We start from the raw sequence: 25,211 nt of genomic DNA, 5'->3' as shown, positions 1-25,211 counted from the left end.
AAGGAACACTTCCAAGGTCTTTCTATGAAGCCAGCATTACCTTAATCCCAAAACCAGATAAAGATACCACAAAGAAAGAGAATTACAGGCCAATATACCTGATGAATATAGATGCTAAAATCCTCAACAAAATTCTAGCAAATCAGATTCAGCATTACATTAGAAAGATCATACACCATGACCAAGTGGGATTTATACCAGGGATGCAAGGCTGGTATAATATCTGCAAATCAGTAAATGGATATATCACATAAACCAGGGGTCCTCAAACTTTTTAAACAGGGGGCCAGTTCACTGTCCCTCAGACTGTTGGAGGGCTGGACTATAGTTTAAAAAAAAAACTAGGAACAAATTCCTATGCACACTGCACATATCTTATTTTGAAGTAAAAAAACAAAACGGGAACAAATACAATATTTGTATTTGCATGTGGCCTGCGGGCCGTAGTTTGAGGACCCCTGACATAAACAAACTGAGAGACAAAAATCACATAATCATATCAATTGATGCAGAAAAAGCATTTGATGAAATCCAACACCCTTTCCTGATAAAACTCTCAGCAAAGTGGGAATTCAGGGATCATACCTCAACATAATAAATGCCTTATATGACAAACCTACAGCCAACATCATACTCAATGGGCAAAAACTAAAACCGTTTCCCCTAAAAACAGGAACAAGACAGGGATGCCCACTTTCACCACTCTTGTTCAACATAGTACTGGAAGTGCTAGCCATAGCACTCAGACAAGAAGAAATAAAAGGCATCCAAATTGGAAAAGAAGTAAAACTGTCATTATTTGCAGGTGACATGATATTGTACATAGAAAACCCTAAAGACTCTCTCAAGAAACTACTAGACTTACTAAATGAATTTGGCAATGTAGCAGGATACAAAATCAACACCCAGAAATCTATGGCTTTTTAATATACCAATTAGAGGCCTGGTGCATGAATTTGTGCATGGGGGCCAATCGGGGGTGTGGGGAGGAGTCAAGGGGAGTTGGCTGGCCGGCCCCACCCCTGATTGGGGGAGGGCAATGGGTGGGGCCAGCCAGGGGGAGAGCCCATTGGCGGTTGGCTGGCTGGCCCCACCCTCTGGTCAAAGGTACAATTTGCATATTAGCCTTTTATTATATAGGATAATGAACTCACAGAGAAACAAAAAACAATTCCATTGACCATTGCAACAACAACAAAAAAAACCTAAGATACCTAGGAATAAACTTACCTAAGGAGGTAAAGGACCTGTACTCAGAAAACTATAGGATATTGAAAAAAGAGATAGAGGAAGACATAAAAAAAACACAGAAGAATATACCATGTTCATGAATTGATAGAATCAACATCATTAAAATGTCCACACTACCCAAAGCAATCTATAGATTCAATGCAATCCCCATTAAAATACCAACGGCATATTTCACAGACTTAGAACAAATTTTCCAAAAATTCATATGGAATAAATAAGACCCTGAATAGCTGCAGCAATCCTGAGAAAGAGGAACAAAGTTGGAGGGATACATATTACCAAATATTAAGCTATATTACAAAGCAGCTGTTCTCAAAACTGCCTGGTACTGGCACAAAAACAGACATATAGACCAATGGAACAGAACAGAGAACCCAGAAATCGATCCAAGCCATCATGCTCAGTTAATATTTGAGAAAGGAGGCAAGAGCATACAATGGAGTCAAGACAGTCTCTTCAATAAATGGTGTTGGGAAAATTGGACAGCTACCTGCAGAAAAATGAAACTAGACTACTAACTTATACCATACACAAAAATAAACTCAAAATGGATAAAGGACTTAAACGTAAGACAGGAAACCATAAAAATCTTAGAAGAATCCATAGGCAGCAAAATATGTTGTAGCAATATCTTTACCGATACAGCTCCTAGGATAATGGAAACTAAGGAGAAAATAAACAAATGGGACTACATCAAAATAGAAAGCCTCTGCACAGCAAAAGAAACCATCAACAAAACAAGAAAGCCCACTGCATGGGAGAACATATTTGCCAATGTTATTTCCAGCAAGGGTTTAATCTCCAAAATTTATAGGGAACTCATACAACTTAACTAAAGGAAGATAAACAATCCAGTCAAAAAATGGGCAAAAGACCTAAATAGACACTTTTTGAAAGAAGACACACAGAAGGCCAAGAGACATATGAAAACATGCTCAAAGTCACTAATCATCTGAGAGATGTAAATTAAAACAACAATGATGTACCATCTCACACCTGTCAGAATGGCTATCATCAACAAATCAACAAACAGCAAATGCTGGTGAGTATGTGGAGAAAAAAGAACCCTCATGCACTGCTGGTGGGAATGCAGACTGGTGCAGCCACTGTGGAAAACAGTAGGGAGTTTCCTAAAAAAAATTAAAAATGGAACTTTCATTTGACACAGTAATCCCACTTCTAGGAATATATCCCAAGGAATCAGAAACACCAATCAAAAAGGATATATACACCTCTATGTTCATAACAATAGAATTTACAATAGCTAAGATTTGGAAACAGCCTAACTGCCCATAGCAAATGAGTGGATTAAAAAATAATGGAACACTACGCTGCTGTAGAAAAGTAGGAACTCTTACCATTTGCAACAGTATGGATGGACCTAGAGAGCATTATGCTAAGCGAAATAAGCCAGTCAGAGAAAGATAAATATCACATAATCTCACTCATTTGTGGAATCTAATGAATAACATAAGCTGATGAACAAAAATAGATCCAGAGACATAGAAGCATTGAACAGACTGTCCAACCTCAGAGGGAAGGCAGGGGAGAAGGGAAGGGAGGGTAAGAGAGCAACCAAAGGACTTATATGCATGCATATAAGCATAACCCATGGACACAGACAGTAGGGGGGTGAGGGCATGTGCTGGGGGGTGAGAGTGGCCAGGGAGAGGTCAATGGGGGAAAAAGGAGACACATGTATTATTTTAAACAATAAAGAATATATAAAAAAGTATGGTCCAAGTTCCAATAGGTTAATACTGCCTCTCTCTGTGAGGAGGGCTATTTATGCATAAACAGGCTTGTTTACAACTCAGCCTATCAGTGTCCCATTGCTGAGAAAGACATGGAGATACACTGAGAGGATTAACTCCTGAATCACCTGCTAGTGAATTAGTTAACCTTATGTGGGTGGAGCTTTGGAATCAGACAGACTTGGAGTCAAATCTTGCTTCTGGCACTTAGTAGCTGATTAGACTAACCATGATTAATCTCTGAGTCTCAGGGTTCTTATTTATAAAAGGGGCTATCTGCTCCATCTATTAAGTCCATTGTATCATATGAGATATGTGCACAGTCGACACTCAACAGATATTAGTTTGAGATCTGCTGTACTCAAAGAGCATCGAAAGAGTCTCCCACCTATGCACCTATCAGAGATCACCATCTAACACCTTCCATATTGCACCCTGATCACATGTCCACCACTGAACATGTTTCAGTCTGCCTGGGTCATCTTAACTAGCTCCTACTGAGAAACAAAGGAATTTAGCCCTGGCCAGGTAGCTCAGTTGGTTAGAGCATCGTCCCTATATACTAAGGATGCTGGTTTGATCCCTGGTCAAGTGACATAGAAGAATCAACCAATAAATTATCAATAAGTGGAAAAACAAATCGATGCTTCTCTCTCTTCCTGTTCCTCTCCCTATCTCAAATAAAAAAATTCAATTAAAAAAAGAAATACAGGAATTTAGATTGCTTTATTTTCTTAGCTGATAAAGCTATTTTCTATAATCCTAAAGTGGGACAAGACCAAGTTCACTCAGACTCCTTCCTCTCACAGTCAATGAACTGAAAACATAGCACATGTTCTATAAAGGAATTGAAAAATACCTTCTCCTTTATGAGTTTTATAACCACAGGATAATTAATTACAGGCTATGAGATGGTACATACAGCAACCACTCCTTTACTTGAACTTCTGAGTACCTCTTATGTACAAAGTACCAAGGACTGCAGAGATGAGAGAAGACAGTTCACTTTAGAGAAGCTTGTTGTCTTATGTGAGTAGGGCTAAGAAATATACAGCTACAATAAAGTACACAATTAACTGGCATATGGAATACGCATAGCACATATGTGAAAGGCCTCTAATCAGCTGGGGATTGGGTAGGAAAAAGGAGGGAATGGATAAGGGTGGCTATACAGATTAAAAATTAGAAAGTCAGAGCTGGATTTGTTACATGGACAGGTGAGTGGCCGTGAGCTCTCAGTTCTTAAGTTTTTGGTAGTAAAGTTGCTAGACAGATAGAAGCCAGGATGTTGGGTTCTCTGGGCACATTTAATTCTGAAGCACAGACCTGGACCATATATTCCTGAAGTCAGGGATAAATGGAATACTACTATATTAACAAGTCTCCCAAGGTGGGTAGTGGGATAGGAGGTGAGGAACAGAGGGATGAAGGTGACAAGGTGCACAGTAACAATCCCTAAATGTGATGTCCTCATCCTTCTGTGCCAAGTGAAGTGGCTCCAGATCCCGGAGATAGCCTGCTTGCATCTCTGTAGAAGTTCTGGTCCCATAAGGTAGGGGAAGGTGACATTTACCACAAAGGAAGAGGAGGCACTAGCAAGCTGAGCTGGGCCACAGGATAAAGCCTCTAAGGATCTTTGGCAGAGGAACTGACACTGAATCATCCATTTATTCATAAAACAGAATCCTACAATGTATAAGATAACAGTGTTTGGGGACAGAGACAATCAGACACTGATGCTGCCCCCCAGGTGCTTGAGGTCTATTCCATCTGAAATTACAGAAGGGGACAGTGAAAGGGAAGGGGCAGACACTACTGATGGAGAAATACTCTCCCATACAGAGGGTCTGGGAAGACTGGTAGGCAAGGTGGAACTTGAATTGAGCCTTGAAGAAGAGAAAAGGCAAGGGGAGAACCTTGAAGAGAGAAAGGGCCATGGAAATAAGGATATTCCAAGTAAATGGACAAACTTGAAGCGAAGGCGTTAACCTGGAATATACAAGGAATGAACCAAGAAATGAAAGAGGTAAGTGTGAGGGGAAGGAAAGGAGGATAAAGGTAATGAGACTGGAAAGGTGGAGGAAGGGTGCAGATATAATATAAATGCTGGACTATGGGAAGTGGATCCTAACCAATATCCTGATGACCTGACATTTAGACACTGGCCCAGCCTGCCTGGTTGGGAAATGAATTCAGGGCTGCTCTGCCCACCCAACTTCAGAGACCTCCAGCAGCCCAAATGGTTAAACACACACACACACACACACACACACACACACACACACACACACACACACTGAGTGGCCAGATTATTATGACCACCTGACGTTTGTAGGCAAATTAGCTATAGTTTCGTGCTGAAGTTGCTAGAGGGCCAGACCATTATAAATAGGAAAGCAGGTTGTTTACCACAACAGTAGAAGTGATTTTTTTCTGAAGATATGGGTAAACAATGAGATTTAACAGCCTTTGAACATGAGCCAGATTATTATGAGCACCCCATCAGTACTTCGTTGGGCCACCTTTTGCCTTCAATACTGCGGCGATTCTTCTTGGCATTGACTCCATGAGATGTTGAAAGGTGATGCGAGGAATCTGACACCATGCCGGATGAATAGCACTGTCCAGTTCTGTGAGATTTGATGGTTGTGGAATCAGCTGTCTGATGGCTCTTTTAACTTCGTCCCACAAATGCTCAATTGGATTGAGATGTGGTGATTGTGGGGGCCACCTAAGCAAGATAAAGTCTCCCTCATGTTCTTGAAACCACTCCTGCACAATATGAGCACCATGGCATGGTGCATTGTCTTGTTGGAAGAAGCCATCTCCATTGGGATACGCCATCAACATGATAGGATGAAGTTGATCAGCAACGATACTTAGGTATGTTGTGCTATTCAGACGTTGTTCCACACGAATTAAAGGGCCCAAATCATGCCAGGAAAACATGCCCCAAACCATAACACTGCCCCCACCAGCTTGAAGGGTTGTACTCATGCATGTGGGGTGCATGCTTTCATGCTGTTTTTGCCAAATTCTCACTCTGCCATCTGCATGATGCAACTGGAAACGTGATTCATTGGACCACATGACTTTTTTCCAATGCTCGACTGTCCAATCCTTGTGTTCCTGTGCGAATTGGAGACGTTTTATCTTGGAAACTGCAGACAGCAAAGGTGTTCGAACAGGCCTTCGGCTTCCATATCCCACACGATGCAGTGTACGGCTAATTTGCCTACAAACGTCAGGTGGTCATAATAATCTGGCCACTCAGTGTGTGTGTGTATATATGTGTGTGTATATATATATATATATCCCACATTCAAAGGCTGTTAAATCGTGTTGTTTACCCATATCTTCAGAAAAAAATCACTTCTGTCGTGGTAAACAACCTGCTTCCCTATTTATAATGGTCTGGCCCTCTAGCAACTTCAGCGCGAAATTATAGCTAATTTGCCTACAAATGTCAGGTGGTCATAATAATCTGGCCACTCAGTGTGTGTGTGTGTCTACACACACACACACACACACACACACACACACACACACACACACACACACACACCAGCCTGAGTTCTATTCTTAGTAAAGAAATGGTCCCTGCACTTCAACCATCAGGCCCATGTCTTGGCAAGATTTTGCAGGGCTATTTGAATTCAAGGTCACGCTGCAGAGCTACTTTTGTTTCCATGGAACATCTAAGGCCATCAGCTCTTTTGTTTTAAGGAAATCACACAGCAGTGTTCTTCTCTCATTTCTAAAATTAAAACCATCTCTTTTTTATTGCTGCCTACCCTCCCTTCCCCACCCCCACCCCTGCCCCGAGCATCCTAGATAGACAGACATCCTGCTTTCTGGTAAGACTCTAGATGTGAACAGGATGTTTAAAATACCCTAATTAGATCGATCTTTACTTCAGCAGTGGTGTGTTAGAATACAGAATAATCTGTTCCATGCCTGGCACTGGCAACTGAAGGAGCAGGAGGCCCTGTCAAATCAAGCCTTAACATCATACTCCTCTGCCTTTATTATTATTTTTCCCTTTTTACATTTCATTATAATGGACATCTGCCTGGCAGGAAATGTGGTAACCCAAAAAGAGTCACGCGTGTGTGCTCAGCCACTCCAGTTGAATATTGATGCAAGTCAAATCAAATGCTCTTCTCAAGACAGATGGATCTGTGTATCTATAAATAGCCCCTTTAACACATACACAAAATACATATATTCCTATTCTTACCAACATTTACTGAATCATGAGCATGCAGCAAGTCCTGGGTTAGACGTTGGGGACTTAAAGAGGCAATAGTTACTGTAAACCTACTATATGCCTATGTACGCTTTACACCTGTTGCATAATTTAATTCTTACAACAATCCTATGAACATTTTCTATTATTTTCCTTATTTTACAGATAAGAAACTAGAGATTCAGCTGAGAAAATAAATTTGCCTCCCAGGTTTCATAGCTAAAAAGCGACTATTAGTTCTACTATAGTAAAACTTGATTATTTTCCGCAAGTGTTAAAAAACACCCCAAAAGTATATAAAAAAAGCATTCAACCTCATTAGTACTGCAAATAAAATCAAATCACGAAATAGTTTCATCTGATGAGGTTTTCAAAATAACGAATGCCAGAGGACTGTGGGGCGGTAAGCTCTCCCATGTTGCTGCACACGTAGGCACATAGTAGGTTTGCAGTCCTGAAACCACTCTGCTACATGGCTCTCGCCAGCAGACGGTAAGCTCCTCAAAGGCAGGTCCACATCTTATTCATATCTACATCTTCAATATCTAGTCCTGTGCCAGGAGTTCAATCACTACTAAATCTGACATCCTAAAAACACCGTGGTAAGAGTTAGCTGTGGGAGGTCTGTATGACCCCCGAGAGAGGGTCTGGAAGAGTCAAGTTCTGAATAATGAGAAGGAATTTATCAGAGTCAAAGTGGGATTGACATTCCAGACAAAAAACAAGAGGTTTAAAGGTTTGGAGATACAAAGGAGCACAACATAGGAAAGGCTACAGGGTGTGCGAGGGAATGAAAGAGGTGGGATGGAAATACAGAAAGAACCTTGCTTCATTCAACTGAAGAGTCTGGTCTTTACATGTACAGGAATGTGTAATGAAGAAGCAGTCAGATCTAGATGGTAACAGAAGCATATGCACATACACAACATACTGCATTTGGGTATATGTAACAGTGAATTAATTCTCTCTAAGCAAAAACTGAAACAGTTTTTCAGAAAGAAGCCCAGTTTCCTTGCCCCCTTCTCAAGGGAAAAAGGGAAATATGACATAAAGAACATTAGAGTTAAACTTTGAGAAAAATCTTTTATGTGACTCTGAATTGGTCTCTTCTCCACCCACTCTCTGGGCCTCAATATCCTTGTTTCTAAAAAAAGAGAAGTGGCCTGGGTGATTTATAAGATCCTCTCTGAATTCAATGATAAGATTCTAGTTATCAAAAAAAGATGTGAACAATTATGCAATGACCTAGCAATTCCACTCCTAGGTATGTACTTTAGAGATAATGAAAACATATGACTACAACTTGTACAACAATGTACATTGCAGCTGTTCATAATGGCCAAAAACCTAAAAATAGTCCGTCAATAGAAAACATATATCCACTCAATGGACTACTACTCGGCAAGGAAAAAGAACAAACTACTGATGCACACAACACAGGTGAATCTCAAAAACAGAAAGCTTTTCCCCAAAAAGAATAAACACCATATGAGTCCACTCATGAGGTTCTAGACAAGGTTAACCTAATCTATGGTGAAAGACTCAGAAGAGTGGAATACCTTTGTGAGGTGGGGGATGAACTGACTTGGGAAGGGCATGAGGATAACTTCTGGGTGGGGTAGTGTTCTGTACCTCGATAGAGCATGTATTTGTCCAAACTCATCCAATAGTGCACTCAAGATCTGCACATTTCACTCAATGCAATTTTATTTTAAAAACTGAACTCTAGGTTAATGATATTCACGTTTAAGGGTGAAGTGTTCTGATGTCTGCAACTTCACACATTAAAAAATAAAATGGATGGATGAGAGAGTGACAAAGCAAATGTGATAAAATGGTAACTGTAGAATCTAGGTGGTGGATACATAAGCATTTGTTATATAGTTCTTTCAACTTTTCTGTATGTTTGAAAATTTTCTTAAGAAAATGTTGGGAGGAAGAAGGCTAATAAAAAATAAGAATGAGAGATGTGAGCTTGGAATATAAATGATGAGATTCTTGAAGGCTATTTTTTCAAAGGTAGTTTTTATTTTTTATTTTATTTTTTTAAAATATGTTTTATTGATTTTCTACAGAGAGGAAGGGAGAGGGATAGAGAGTTAGAAACATCGATGAGAAAGAAACACCGATCAGCTGCCTTCTGCACGCCCCACACTGGGGATGTGCCCGCAACCAAGGTACACGCCCTTGACCAGAATCAAACCTGGGACCCTTGAGTCCACAGGCCGATGCTCTATCCACTGAGCCAAACCGGTTCTGGCTCAAAGGTAGTTTTTAGTATGTCTCTGTATAAAATTTTGAATGTATTTTCCATCGAAATAGGCACACTGAAATCTATTTAACCTAAAATATAGCCAAAATTAATTCAGTATTCGCAAATTTCAGTTGCAATGAGATTCCACAAACACTGTTTAAACACCTACTGGATGCAAAGTAATATCATAGGTGTTGCTTTGGTTGACTTATTTCACAGTTTCCATGGGATCTTTCCCCTCCTTTCAGAGTTCCAGTAGCACTAAGGATTTAAGAAAGTGTTTACGTGCTATCTTAACTAACTTACACCCCTGTATGGTGGGAAAATGTGCTTTGCAGCAAGAAAGGGATATGTATGCTCAAGAAAAACTTCTTTCTGCTACCTAGTTATTCTCCAAGGGTGCAGAGAGAAAAGAACAGAATGACTGATGTGGCATCTAACATTCCCTCTCAGGGCTTGAGCTAAAAGCATGAAGTTCCTTAGGTCAAGTGTTCATATATCAAGCAAGGCCCATATCTCAGATGGGTTGAAGGAGAGATCCATGAAGCTTTAAGTACCTGCCATGTCGTACACTACCATCTCCAGTAGAAAGTGATTCCGATCTAGTTTTCTCTGGCTCCTACAATGTGAACCAACTCCACCACTCCAGTGTGAACTGGGGAATGGTGCTGGTTCTGGGGAGCACCATGAAGAATGAGCTAGCACCAGGGACTTCAGGAACTTTGAGAAGACCTGGCCAAACTCTGCCTAAGAGAGATGTATACCAAGTGGCAGAATTCTAACTAGCTGAGACTGCCAGTTGCCTATCCAATTTCTCTTCTTATTTATTACCAATAGAATTCATATTTATTTGGTAATATGTCCAGCTTAAAAAGAAAAACAAAACTGCAAGCTTCCCTTATCATATAACCTATATGTAGGTATAACCATGTGACCAACCTTGGGTCAGAGATTTAAGATGAACTGGTATTTGGCATTTGGGACTTATAGGAGGGGACATGTCCCCTTCTGCCCTACCCCTTCCTCTTTTTGTTTTCCTGTTGTTGGAATATAGACATACTAACTGGGACTCTAGTAGCCATCTGAAGACATGAGGCAATCTTTAAAATTGAAGCTACTTTAATAGGTGCTTGGAGTACAGAAGAAGCAAACATTCCTGACCCTGTGATAAGGGTGATAGAATAGAATGACAGAAGGAACCCGGGCTCCTGATGACAAGGTGAAGCTGCCAGTCTAGTCCTGCTGACCCCTGGGCTTATTTTACGTGCAAGAGAAATAAACCTCTATGTGCTCTATTTTGTTTAAAACACGATTGTTTCCAGCCTCTATTACCAGCAGTCAAGTGAAATTCCTAACTGATATACTCATCCAGCAAATTCTTTTCTAGGAAATCCAAAGAGAAACTTTGCATTCTGAGAGTTCAGGTATTTACCCCAAGAAAGCAGTGTACAATCTCATCTGTCTTTGGAATAGCCACACATCCCAGGAGAAAGTCTTAGAAACAGGAATAACTGCTGGTGAAAGGCACATACATTCCTTTCTTTTTACCCAACTGTGTCATAGGGTTTCCTTCCAACATTTTTCCATTATATTCTGGAGAACCTGGCTGGAATGACTGACAGCGTTTTTTATTAACCCCCACACCCTTGTGATAGCGGAAATAACTGCCTGGGGATTCGGCACCTGTTTTACCTCTGCATCCCCACCAATTCTCACATTCCTAGCACCCACACCCCGCAATGCTCTGAGAAACTGGTATGAGACAACCTGGGGTTTCTGGCCACCTGACTGAGTCCATTAGTGAGTCCCTTTGATGAAGACAGCTGTACATCAGGTGGGTCTGGTCAGTTTACTTTCCTATAGCATATCACTTTTAGGAGTATTTCATTTAAATTGATTTAAAAAGACTGTAGCCTAGAAGCTCTTTCTTAGGGATTCAAAGCATATTACATACTCTCCTCTCACTGCCCATGCCCAACAACAACAACAAAACATAAAAAGCATTTAGATGCTAAAATGAGACAATCACCCTGAATATTTATACTGTAATTTTATTTTTTTAAAGCATTCTTTTCAATTAGCTTACTGCGTTCTCAAATAGTTGCAAAAGCAATGACACAGTACTACCTGGATTTAGATGCACCTGAGGTAAATGACAAATGCCAGAATTCTTGCATTCTCAGTGATTTTGCTGCTATTCCGATTTCTCACTTTCCAAGTATCAAGTATCAACCTGCCTTGACGTAGGAGAGCTGATCATTACAGACCCAAAGCAAGGGAGGTGTTTTCACACTCCTCTGAAAGCCATCCGTGGATGCCTGTTTTAGATTAGAAATTCAGTTCAGAAAAAAGAAAGAAAGAAAGAAAAGCCTGTTTCCAGGATGTTCGGGAAATGATCTAAACCTACCTGTTCACTACTTTCATCTTACCCACCAGTCCTGCCTTTGCACTCTTGAAACAGCCACGGTGTCCTCCTCCTATTCTTCCTACATTTAGCAGCAAAGCCTCCTTTAAAGTGCCACAGCCTCGCCAACGGTTGAGTTCCACATACTTCCTCCAGACTCCAGGGTTTCAGCTGATTTCTACATAAACCAGCAAAACCTTCTTGAAGACCCAAAGGAGCCTTAGTTCATTTTCTTGAAGTCTGACTTCTTCCCCCTTCTTCCCTCAGCGACACAGTGAAAGGACAAAAGGAATTTCCGTACTGCACTAACATAGCTCTTTCATTTCTGGTTTAAGACTAATGAATTAAGTAAGCCATTATATAATCTTGTGCACACAAAAAAACTACTGGAAAAACATGCAGTCAGCCCCGTGAAAATGCTTCAGGATCACATTCTAACAGGATCAGATTTGTAATCAGGAGAGAAAAGAATCTGGTTAATCCTAAAAAACACATTGCATTTGTGAAGAACGTTTCCATGTTCTGTTTTACTAATAATTACCAATTAGCAAATATGTGAAGTACTTTGCCATCATCCTTTTCTCACAAGCCAACCTTTCCAATACACCCAGCACAACCATTTTCCAGCTGTACAAATAAAGAACTAAGAGCCTGAGAAATGTACATGCCTTTACCAATGGGACTTTATTAAGAGGGGAAAAAACATCTATTAGTGTTACATGTCAGATTAAAGTGCTTCGCATACAAATTCTCAATATTCATGACCACCTTTGGAGTAGGTTATCCTCTTTCCAGATGAGAAAAGATAAGGCCCAGAAGGTTATGTGTTTTACACAAGTTCTCAGAGCTAGTAAGAGCTGGAGACTGATCCAACTCCCAGGCCAGCTTCCTTTCTATGGCCTAAGCCGGCCTTTCTAGTGGTGAACTCAATTTACTAGCACCCAAGTTTCCAGGGTTGTGAGAAATAAGCATAGAGCCATTCTGAACAAAGCTATAAACTGAAACGCCAAAGTCCCTTTGCTTTATACAAAACAGATGATTTCTGGCAAAAACTGACTTCAAAGTAATTTCTGTGAAACAAATCCTACTTATCTACCATTATGAAATTCAAAATGCATTCCCAAAGAAAGAATTCCCCTGCTTGCTTCATCATAAATATTTGGTAAAGGGGAATGGTGAGAGGCCTTGGCAGATGTTGTGCATGGCTGCAAGTCAGCAGCAGCATGTCCCTGCTGGGGGTGGTGCTCCAGAACTCCCCTCAGCCTGGCCACAGGCTCCTCCCTTCTCAGAGAGAGACCCCCCACCAGAACCACAGGAATTCCTCCCGTGCCTGGGAGGCCTCTAACACCACGTGGTAGCTCCTAGATTCTATGTGTAGTAGAGTGGGACGCACATTGGCACAGGGATCAGAAAATAGGGATTTTATTCTCCAGAATGATACTAATAAGCACAGCAATAATCAGACAGGTAGTCTTCTTTTCTTGGACTCAGTTTCCCCAACTGTCTATCAAAGAGTTCTCTCAGCTCTCAACATCTATAAAATGCTTCCATTTATGTCAGTGGTTGTCAATGTGGGGGAGGGAGAGGAAGACTCCTTTCTTGTTCACTTGGAACAGTCCTACTCACTTTCAATTTTCTAGTCTTCCTAATCTCCTCAGGGAAGATTTCCAAGGCTCTCCCAAGTAGATTGGGAGCCTACTTATTCCTTCCTGACTTCCAATTGCAACTTGTACCTACCTCCTTTATCACCTTTGTATTGTAATAATTATTTCCATGCTGTCTCCCCACCTTAGAGTGGGGCCCGAGGTGGCCCACGGGTATCTCTCCGATCTAACACCTTGCTTGGCATCATTAGGTGTTCAGTAAATACTGGCTGAAGACTGAAGAGTGGATGGACTCATGGGAGAGGTCAGCTGACGTTTCCTTCAGGCCACCTTACAGACAAGAGTTCCACAGAGACTTTCTAATGCAACTAGTTCTGGGTGAACTCTTCAAGTTGAGCCTCTTATGTCATCAGGATGTGTTCAGATATGGGCACCTCTCATTTTAAACTTAATCCTGAGCTCATTACTTGTGAAATGTCTTCTGTAGCCTACGCCTTTGACAGAGATAAGACATGCTGGGAATACACATTTCCAGAGCCACCTCTTAAATAAAGTCTGTTCTCCTCCAGGTGTGTTAGAAAGAGAGGGGAAGAGGGCTAACAGTTGTTACGCAACTACTATCTACTACAATAAATCAGAGAGGCAGGCATCAATATTCTATTTTATAAATCCCCTCTACTCAAAGTGTGGTCAGAGGACCAGAAGTGGCAGTCACCTGGGAGCATGTTGGAAATGCACAATTTCAGGCCTTACCCCAGACTTAGTGAAGTAGAATCTGCATTTTAATTGATCCCCAGGTGATTTGTCTGCAATATAAACACGGAGAAACACTGTTATAGATGAGGGATCTGGGGTCCATGATCTAATGAAGCTAATGAAGGGGCCTACGGTTACCCAGCAAAGTAATAAACTGGGATTTGAACTCAAGTCTGAAAGGCATTTTCTGAAAGGCTGTGCTTGTCCCACTACACTGCTTTTAAAAACTACGACAATCTTATAGCTTAGAAAAATACATCTACCTTAATATAAAATATATAGCTGACCCTTGGACAACACAGGGATTAGGGACTTGACCCCCTTCTGCAGTCTAAAATCTATGTGTAACTGTTGACTCCCCCAAAATTTAACTACTAATAGCCTACTGCTGATCGAAGCCTTACTGATAACATAAACAGTTGAACACATATTTGCAGATTATATTATACACTGTATTCTTACAATAAAATAAGCCAGAGAAAAGAAAATGTTAAGAAAATCATGAGAAAAATATATTTACAGTATTTATTGAAAAAAAAAAATCCACGTATAAGTGGCCCCTCACAGTTCAAACCTGTGTTGTTCAAGGGTTAACTGTACAGAAAATTGTACTAATTAAGTTCAGTATTTCAAAAATTTAGATTGAAGTCATATATTTAAAGAAATTCTCACATGCCACATTACCAAATACCTAAACACTTGGTTTTGAGCTTTCCTGTCGTGCCATGCTAGTATTATAAATTTTCCTATTTTATTTCTAGAAAAAAACTAACATTACCGGATTATTGCTTTGGTGATTAAAAGCCATTTAACTTTTTGGTTTTCAGATGTCTCCTTGAGAGACCAAAGCACAGTATCAAGAACTTGGGTTTTAGGTTCTAAACCAGGGGTGGGCAAACTTTTTGACTCGAGAGCCACAATGGGTTCTTAAACTGGACCGGAGGGCCGGAACAAAAGCATGGATGGAGTGTTGTGTGAACTAACATAAATTCAAAGTAAACATCATTACATAAAAGGGTACGGTCTTTTTTTTTTTTTTTTTTTAGTTTTATTCATTTCAAATGAGCGGGATGCGGCCCGCGGCCGTAGTTTGCCCACGGCTGTTCTAAACTGTGTGCACAATTTGAGAAAGTACTTAACTTCTTTGGGGCTGCTTCCTCAGTAATAAAACAGGCTAATGATACCCCACACAAGGCTGATGTTTTGAATAATGACATCATGTATATAATGGAACATAAAAGGCGTAATATGCTAATTAGACTGGATGTCCTTCTGGACGAAGCCAGGGCTGTGAGGGAAGCCCGGGTCCTGGGTGCCTGCTGGTGGTCAGAGGGAAGCCTGGGTCTCGGGTGCCAGAGGGAAGCCGCCGGTGCTGGCAGGGGGACAGGGGGGTAGGAAGACCTACTCTTGCACGAATTCCGTGCATCGGGCCTCTAGTACTAAATAAATATGAGACACCATCACTGCCATCATCATCAACAGTAACTTTGACTGCCTGACACATCATCAGGAAAATTAGCCTGGTAACAAGGCTAGCAAACATTGTTATTCTACAAGTTTGCCAGCCAGGAGGGATACTTAACAGAAACATGATTTATTAGTAATCAATAACATTTAAGAAAGTTGTAGGCATATTTTTCAGTGATTATCAAAATGATACGCTTAATTTATTTTATGGTAACCCTGCAGCAAATAGGGAATAAGTTAACAATAATTTTCTTTCTACTTTGGAGCCAGGGCATGGAAGAAAAATATTACAAGGAAAAAAATGCAAGAAATGTATAAGAGACGGGAAAAACTCTAAATGTGATACACACCACCACCATATTGTACATGTGCATAATTTTATAGTCTACAAAGCACTTTGCCCATACATTACCTTATGCAATTCTCATACACTGTGAAATATTATTGTCTCCGTCTTAAAGGTGGGGAAACTGAGGTTCAGAGAGAGTAAATGACTTGTTCAGTCACAGACCCTGAGCATAAATTATGGCAGAAACATAAACCCAAGTCTTCTGAACCCAGCTGGGTTTCCTTTCCACTAGACTGCTTGTGGAATTTAGTTACTGTACTATCTCACAACAAAGGTGCTCAGCTGCAGAAAACCACGCCCATGACAGTTCACAACAAGGTCCTGCAGCCCACCCCCAGTGGTGACCGTCCCCACCCAACACACACATCTTTTAATGGACTGGCATCTAAAAGAGAAAAGAGCTAGTTCTCTTGAACCTGCTACCTGAGAATAATTTCTGTTTGGGGATCCGTTGTTTGGCTACCAGAAAAGAATGTTTAACATCTTTCCAGCCTCCTTCCTATGCTAATTACAGCTCATCGGCATCTGGACACCCACAAGCAAAATCAATCTGACTACAGAAGCAAGCCAAAGACATTTTCTTACCATAAAAAACAAACAAACAAGTATGACTGCAACATGATTAAATACACAGAACATTTCCCCGGCAACCTGCAGGCTGCTGCATATAAAAATCACAGCCAATATCACAAGAGTCCAGGAAGGTGGACTAACAATCTCACACATGCAATTGTATTCTTTATGAGCAGTGAAATGTATACAAGTTTATCCCCTTCCACATTATATCTACTGTTAGACGCCAACGTTCAAGTACTCGCTTAAAAGAAATACCATTGAAAGGCATCTTCACTTCCCCTTATACTACAACCAAATGAACTTAGCTTTCAGTCCATACCTCATTTCCTTATCATCCTCAAGTTCCAGCACATTCACAACGCTTGGAAGAGCCAACATCACTATCCAAGCACAGCTCACCTTTTCAAACTACCATCTCTGCAACCTGATCATTTAACCTGAAATCTATCCTGCCTTCTAACAACAGAGTCTAACTTCTTAACTGTATTAAAGACTCACCACCGCTGACAAATGTGTCCAAGACAGTGTGAGTAAAAACAGGCTACAAAATAGCGTATTCCAGTTGTCCACATGCTTAAATTTTCTACATTGGTTTATTATAAAAAGCAATAGTGCTATTTTTAACAAGCCTCCCCCAAAGACCCACTATGTCAAGATCTTCTCTTGGCTTAGGGAGAAAGTAATAAGGATGCCTACCAAGGTTTGTGCTCTGAACATTATGGCCAGTGACCTCAACACTAGCTGAGCAACAGGATCAGGAGCTTTCTAAAAATATAAATGCTCGGAGTCCCCAGTCCTCAGAATTTCTGGAGGTGGGGCCCAGGCATGTGTATTTTATCAAAGCTCTTCAAGTGATACTGATCAGTCAGGGTTGAAAACTACAGATTTATGCCTCATTCTCAAGAGAGGACCAACAGAGGGAGAAAATAGGAGAGTGCTGAGTGAAGTGTTTAACTAAAGGCAAGCAACTGCACTCTAGCCGGGTAGCTCAGCTGGTCAGAGCGTCATCCTGATACATCAAGGTTGCTGGTTTGATCCTCGTCAGGGCACAGACAAGAGGCAACCAATGAATGCATGAATGGGTGGCACAGCAAATCTCTCCCTCTCTCTCAAATCAATAAATAAAAATTAAATTAAAAAAATAAAGGCAGACAATTGCAAGGTAACCAGATGGAAACAGAAACTGAAGGCTGAAGCAGTGCTGAGCTTCAAGTGTAAGTGACCACGAGGAGAGAGAAGGCTATCAGTGGACAGACACACCCTAAAGGTAGAACCCACGAAGAAATAAAGTGTGGCAGGGCAAAACGTTTCAGACTAAGAGATAGAGGTTATTTATGAAGTACTGGGGGGCAGGACTCACTGATAACCTGAAGAAACTGAATAGGAAAAAGACACCAAGCAGTTTAAATTAGGCCTACTACTGGTGGGCAGCCTTGAATTTATGAAAAAAAGGAGGAGGAAGATAGAGGAGGAGGAACAGGGAGAACAGTTGTGGAAAAATCCTGGGTTAAAATCCTAGTAAGACCATATACTAGCTCTGTGATCTTCGGAAAACGACAATTTCTCTATGCCTCAATGTTCTCACCTGTAAAATGTGGGTAATAATACGCAGCTCAGAGGATTATTGTAAGGATTAAATGAAATGAGATAATGAATGTAAAAGCCTATCAGAGTGCTCAGAACAAAAAAGCTCACAAATAGAAACACTAGGAAGCATATTCCAGTACAGTTTATGTGTTGCACTTTAATAAACCAGGGCCCACAGTTAATTACTGTCTGGCCCCTAAGTTATTTCCTCATTTTGGCATCACCTAAAAATGCTGGAGAAATAACCTAGAAAAGTTTGGCTTTTTCTCTACTGTTGCTTCTGCATTCCTGGTATTTATTTTACTTCTATAAAGAAGATACATTGCATACTAAAACTATTCCTATAAAATTTAATCAAGATTATAAATGAAAACTAACAGTCATATTGACAAAATAATAAATGTGCCAGTGGAAAATTCTATAACCAAAATAAGAATTCAGCTAATGCTGTCACTAAAGAACTAAGCTTCTACCTGGCAAAATGAAAACCACAGAAGAGAAAAAGAAGTGATAAATGTTTCTCCTTCACCCTCTCTACACAGGCCCTCAAAATCCAAATTGAATTTGTTCCAAATTAGCTGAAATAGTCAAAATAACTAAAATTAGTACTATACGTGTGACCTGTTGAACTTTGGGAGAGTCCTTTTTTGAATACATAATAAAATAAAACTAAAAACAGCAATAACTACCAATATTAATGAATGCTTACTATGTTCCTAAGCATCATACATATATCTCAGTCAATTCTCACAACAGCTCTGCAGGGGTCTCAAAGGTACTACTCCATGGGAGCTTAATAAAACACAGATCCACCAAAATTATGCAGCCTACTGGAACTGGAAACTCTGAGCACGAGTCCCAGATAACTGTATTTTAAATAAGGTCCCAGATGAATTCTGATGGAAGCTAGGTTTAAGGCAGTCTGTCTCTCCCAACTTTTATTTGACACGTGCTGGTTTTTGTTTTCACTCGACAGTCTTCTAAGGAGAGCTGTTTCTAGTCTCCAACTGTTCTATCACCACCCAGAATAGATTAGGAGCCCTTCCTTTGTGCTCCCACAGTGTTTCACACTTTCTTCTACCTTTTTATCTTGTAATATAAACGCAGGTTTCTATGTCTGTCTCCTTAGCTGGACTGTGAGCTTGTTCACCTTTCATCTATAGCACCAAGCCTGTCACAAAGGAAGGGTTAGTGATTTACTTAATTAAAAAAAAAAGAAAAGAATGAAGCTTCCCTGACCCACCTTTAAGATTCTACCCATAGACATAAACTCTGCGAGAGTGAGAACTAGAAGAGTCTGGTACCTCATTCAAGAAGTGATGGGTTTTAACAGGGCTAGCATTACCAGGGTTACAACGAAAGGTTCAGGTTATAGGCCATCATGATAACTAGTGACTGCCCCATCTCCCTGGTTGCTTAAGACTCAGCCTGTCTGCATATGGAGTCCTGGTCCACAACTGGGCTTCACATCCACAGAAGTCAATGAGTTTGATCCTACATGTAAGCATGAGAACTGGGAGAGACAGGGATGCCTCCTGTTGAAAGGAGGCTGATAGGCAGTAACTATATTACTATTTACTGAGTGTCCACATAATAAAAACTGCATATAGGATGCTGATGATCATTATTCTTCACATAACTCTTTAAGAAAGGTTTTTGCCAGGCTTGTTGATTAAAGAGGAATTCAAGGTCCAGAAGGAATAACTCACCCAAGGCCACCAGCTAGTTGGGGGGCAGGCCCATCTGTCTACAAAGACAACCCTCCTTCCACGACTCTGTGCTGCCTCCGGATACCAACCTACAGTGACCAGGAGATCACTGGAGCCACTATGGTGTTGGAAGAAGCTTTAGAAATAGACCTAGGCTTAAATTCTGCTTCTGTCATTCATTTGCTAAAAGGTCTTTAGTAATGAAAAATTCCCTGAGATTTATCTGTATAAAGATAAAAATGTGAATGCATACAGTAGGTGCATTTGTAAAGCCCTGAGTGTATTGGTAGATGCCCAATAGACCTGAGTTGGCCATTATTAGCCTGTTTCCCCACTCCTCCTTGCAAAAGAGAATAACAGTTTCTTCCAGAATGGCAAATATAGCCTCTGTTTCACTGTCTTTCTCGTTGATAAACAACTAAGCTGTGTTCTACTTGGGAAAGAAAGGCCCGAGGGTAAATTCTTAATATGATGGAACCAGTTAGCAAACCAGATGTGCAACACTCAAAATCACCCCCTCAAGCCTGATGAGGAACCCCCAAATCTAAACACATTGTTATTTCAGCATCCCTACATTTTGTCATCTGAGGTCAGGAACAAGACAAGCAGCTAGAGGGAGGGAAAGGGAATTGATCCTGAATCTGTTCAATTATAAGGTTTTCAAATAGCAACAAAAAGAACAGCAAGACATTTCCATCCTTGTTCTAACATAAGGTGCCTGTTAGTACATGACTTAATATCATTCTTAAATACTGTTCACTCTTCACTTGCTCATTGTTCTGACCACTATAACCAACCCTTTTTGATTTTTAAGCTTGGAGAATACAAAAAGAGGGAGCAGATCTTTGAATTCTCTGTTTACAGGTGATATGGAGGAGAAGTGGGGACCCAAGGCTCCCTGGTGTGTCCTCTCTGGGGGAGCTTTTTGTCTTACATGCCACAAAGGACTGGCAGGCATGTTGACAGTCCACCTCCTATGAATGGCAGATTCAGGGAAGGAAACCATTTCTTCAGGTGAATACTTCTAAAATTACCAACAGAATACAAAGAAGAGGAACACAAATGGAAAACACATCCTCATTGCAGCCACTAATATTAGTGAAGCAGGCACTGTGCTAAGCACTTTATCCGTATTATTTCACTTAATCCCCCTATAGCACCCTTATGAGATAGATTCAGTATTATCCCAATTTTACAATTGAGGAAATATAGGCTCAGAGAGGTTAAGCAACTTTCCCAAAATCACAAAGCTAGTAAATGACAGAACCAAGATGCCAACCCAAGTCTTGTCTTCATTCAAAACCCATGTTCTTAATTACCCATCTATCTCTCTATATAAAAGCCTAATATACTAATTGTCCCTCTGACTGTTCAACCAGTCACTATGATGTACACTGACCACCAGGGGGCAGGCACTCCAACTGGTAGGTTAGCTTGCTGCTGTGGTCTGGCCGATCAGCACTGGGCGAGATGGATCGGTCATGCCCTGGAGCCCTCCCACAGTCCCTCCCCGGCCCTGATCATGCACCGGTGGGGTGCCTTGGCCTGGCTTGTGCCCTCTCGCTATCCGGGACCCCTCAGGGGGTATTGGAGAGCCGGTTATGGCCCAATCCCCACAGGCCAGGCCGAGGGACCCCACCGGTGCACGAATCCATGTACCGGGCCTCTAGTATCACATAATTATTATATATGCCTTAGTTCTGCCCCCTCTGCCACTCCCATCATTAGTATAAGAATGACATACTATTTATTTTTCAAAAAACACTCTTTTCTTAAGCCTTCCCAGAATCCCTAGAAGTCTGGGTTTCCACAAAGTATAGCATTTAGTATAGTATGATGTTTGGGGTCAGTATTAAATGAATGATTCATAATAAACTAACATTTTATCAATCCCCACACTATGTTAGACTTACACAATAATAACAATTCTCAACAATCCAAAAAGGGTGGTATTAATCCTATTCTTATAGATGAATAAACAAACATGTATTGAACATTACTATGGGACAGATGCTATGGTCTTATGGGAGAACCATAAACTAGTTAACATGGTAAGAGCCCTTTGAATTTCACAATGCTCTTAACTATAGGCATGTGTCTCGATCTTGGTTGTAGATGGTACATAGGTGTTAAATAAACACATTCAACCAATGCTTCCTGAGCACCTACCATGCACCAAGCTCTGTGAAAGACACTAGAAATGCCTAACAATAATTTCACTAAGTCATTTGCCATATAATTTGTGCAATTTGAAAGAATAAGAGTCCCTACTACCATGATGACCTGCCCTGGGTCAAAGCACTAACGTTAGAACCAAGGTCTTCTAATCAAGAACTTTTGACTCCATCAATAATCCAGAGAAGAGATCAAGTTAGTTTGGCTGGACTCAAAAGAGCAAATACTATGGCATGACTTTGTGAAACGAGTGTGAGATTTGTGATCAGAAGCTTAGGGTCTAAGTCTTAGTTTAGCTACTTACCCACTGTATGACTTGAAGTCATGATCTCTTTGAGTCTTACAATTTCCTCATCTTCAGAATGAGAAATAACATCAGCCTTATGGGAATGTTGTAAGGCTCAAATATGATCAGTTGTGTGAAGACTGGTAGGTTGACATTCCAGCGTCCTTTGGTTTAATCTATGTCATCATTTCCCTTCTACCAGAAGTATCTTTTTCTCCAAGTATTCCTATTCTCTCGTACCCTTTAATAACGAAGTACTCTTTTCTGGTAAGTCTTTGTAGTTGCTAATATGATTTTTTGGTAACTATCTACAAAATTGCTTCCTCCCCTTCCTTAAACTATAAATTTATTGAGGGCTGGGAGTGCCTCTCTAATTTGAGTGGTGACATGCAGGATGGACTCTGAGAGGACAAGAGAATTGGGAGACTAAAGTGCGAGAGACTTATTAAAGCTACAGTAACAGTTCACGAGAGGTGATGAGTACAGTCAGCGGCAACAGAGAGGACTTACTCAAGTTTTTTATAAGATAAAATTCATAGGACTTAAGATCAATTATAAGTAGGGAATATTAGAGTTAAGATGATGCACTGATTTTTGTCATGGGTGGTGAAAATGAGAGTAGTGACATTTACCAGGATAAGGAAACAGAGGAGACTTGGGCAATGAAGGAATGAGTATGGCTTTGAAAGAGTTGAGTTTGAGTATCTGATGGGGTTGTCTTCTGGTTAGTTAGCTGTGCCAACTAGCGCTTAGGAAAGATACAAAGTTGAAGATTTGGGAATCAATGGCAAAGAGATAGAAGTTAAAGCTTCAGGTAGTAGGTGAGATCACCTGAGAAAAAAAAAGAACAGGCAGAGAAAAAGGATCTGGAGATGGAACACTAAGAAAGAGCTTTCCCACAGGACAGGGATTCTATTTTGTGACCTTTCTCCTGGGGACCTGTGACATACTAGGTCTTTGTTGAATTTTGGACATAGCAGGAGCCCCCAATAAAAGCTGGCCCCAAACAATGACTTACCTATGCTGGTTAAGCTCCCTTTACTAACTGTAGGAAAGGTTTTGCCATTTCCCTTTTCTAATCCTGGTAGGTGGTGGGAGTTTTGGTCTGCACTTCCTCACTGTTAGGAGTCCAAGGAGCACCAGCAACTACTAGTACATGTTACCTGACACGTGGAGTCCATCAGAATCACAATTCTTTGCAGATGACAGATGGTATTCTTTAAAGCACTAACCTGTCATCAACTGCTGTCATTGTTCATAGGTAAAATGTGTGCACATGCTCAGCATGCACACCATACACCTACACACTGCTTGGTAGCTCACCTCCTTAAAGCTTATAACAGCCTCCAGAGGAACCATGTTAAAACAGCGCAATTAAGTAGAACTGCTACAAACTCAATAACTCACCTACCTAATGAAGCAATATAAGAAAAATTGTACCTATTTTAATAAGAATTTTAAAAAGAGACAAGAAGTAAAGGTCAAATGCCATTTCTGGATCCCAGCTCTTTTCTTCTCTCCTCCTATTCTGAAGCAGTTAATACCAAAGAGACATTATATACTGTGCTATTCTTTATAAAACCAAAGAGGCAGCCAATCATGCTATTGCATACAAGGGCAAATTATTTCTTTCCAACCCATCCCCCAAGCTAAATGCCTTCCCTGATCTATTTCTGACAGTTTTATTATGCAAACCTGAATGGATTTCAATTATAATAATTCTTTTCCTTCCCTACCCCAACTCACAAAAGAGGAACTAAATTACCAGCAATTCTAGGTTATAAGGACAGTTTTTGCTTCTTCCTTCCTCTCTAGTCACCTTAATCAAAAGTTCTCCTCTCTCAACCTCTTTGTTGGCTTTAGAAACACAGCTGCTTTTGTGCCACCCCACTATTTTGCTTCTAAACAAGCTGGGTAAAAAGACCACTCACCAAGGGTATGACTGACAACCATCAATCTGACTGAAGTCCACTGCATTGATGTTAACCTTGCAGGGTTCTAAGGAGAGTTCCAAACCCATGTCTGTCCTCACTGAGCAGTCTTTTAGGGAAAGTGATGTTCATTCATGTAGTCAATGAATATTTACTGTGCATCCAACATATGCCAAGCACCAGGCTGGGCCCTTGGACTTAGCGGTGAAAAGGCCATTTGTTCCAAAATCTTAAAGGCTATGAAGGCAAAGTCTGGAGACCAATAGTACACTTAACAAGAAGCTCTATTCTAGTCCAGGATCTTATGATATGCCTCCCTGAGAAAGTGACAGCAAAACCAAGGACCTGAAGGATGACTAAAACGCAGACAGAAAAAATTGTTACAGATTGAGGAAGGAGCATGGTGGAAGCCTGGGGCCAGGAATGAGCTGCATGTCTATAAATACTCCTGATAGCTGAGGCTATTGTGCTCTAGCTTAGCATACAAAGCTGACCAGCACACAGAGAGTAAGCCAAAGGACAAGACAGAACAAAGAAATAGTGCACAATGTGTCCTGCCCCCTCTGCCTTTGTTTTCTACCTTCATGGCATGAGTGAGGACCAGTCTGCCAGGAGAAGGAGCAGCTAGCTGGGACCTCCAGCGAGAAGTTCACTTCTTCTCTCTGGGTGCTGGTGTATTCAGGATGCAGAACTCATCCTCACCAGTCATTACGGTCCAAACATGCCTTCCAGCAGCTGTCTTACCAAGCCATTGCCCTCACTAATATAATGTTATCAAATTCCTAATGCGGTACTCTAGAGCAAATGTACTGCTACCAGCATTCAACCAGGCACATTATTTCAAAAGGGAAACAGCTGC

General features: G+C 40.8%; 1 protein-coding gene across 1 annotated transcript in view; it reads right to left on the bottom strand.

Moving 5' to 3' along the window:
- Positions 1–25,211, bottom strand: part of CTNNBL1 (catenin beta like 1) — a 174,890-nt gene that overhangs the window by 34,521 nt on the left and 115,158 nt on the right. The gene's annotated exons all lie outside the window — the stretch shown is intronic.

This window comes from Myotis daubentonii, chromosome 8 (assembly GCF_963259705.1).
Source record: "Myotis daubentonii chromosome 8, mMyoDau2.1, whole genome shotgun sequence".
Taxonomy (NCBI): Eukaryota; Metazoa; Chordata; class Mammalia; order Chiroptera; family Vespertilionidae; genus Myotis; species Myotis daubentonii.
This window is presented reverse-complemented; position numbering and strand designations above follow the sequence as displayed.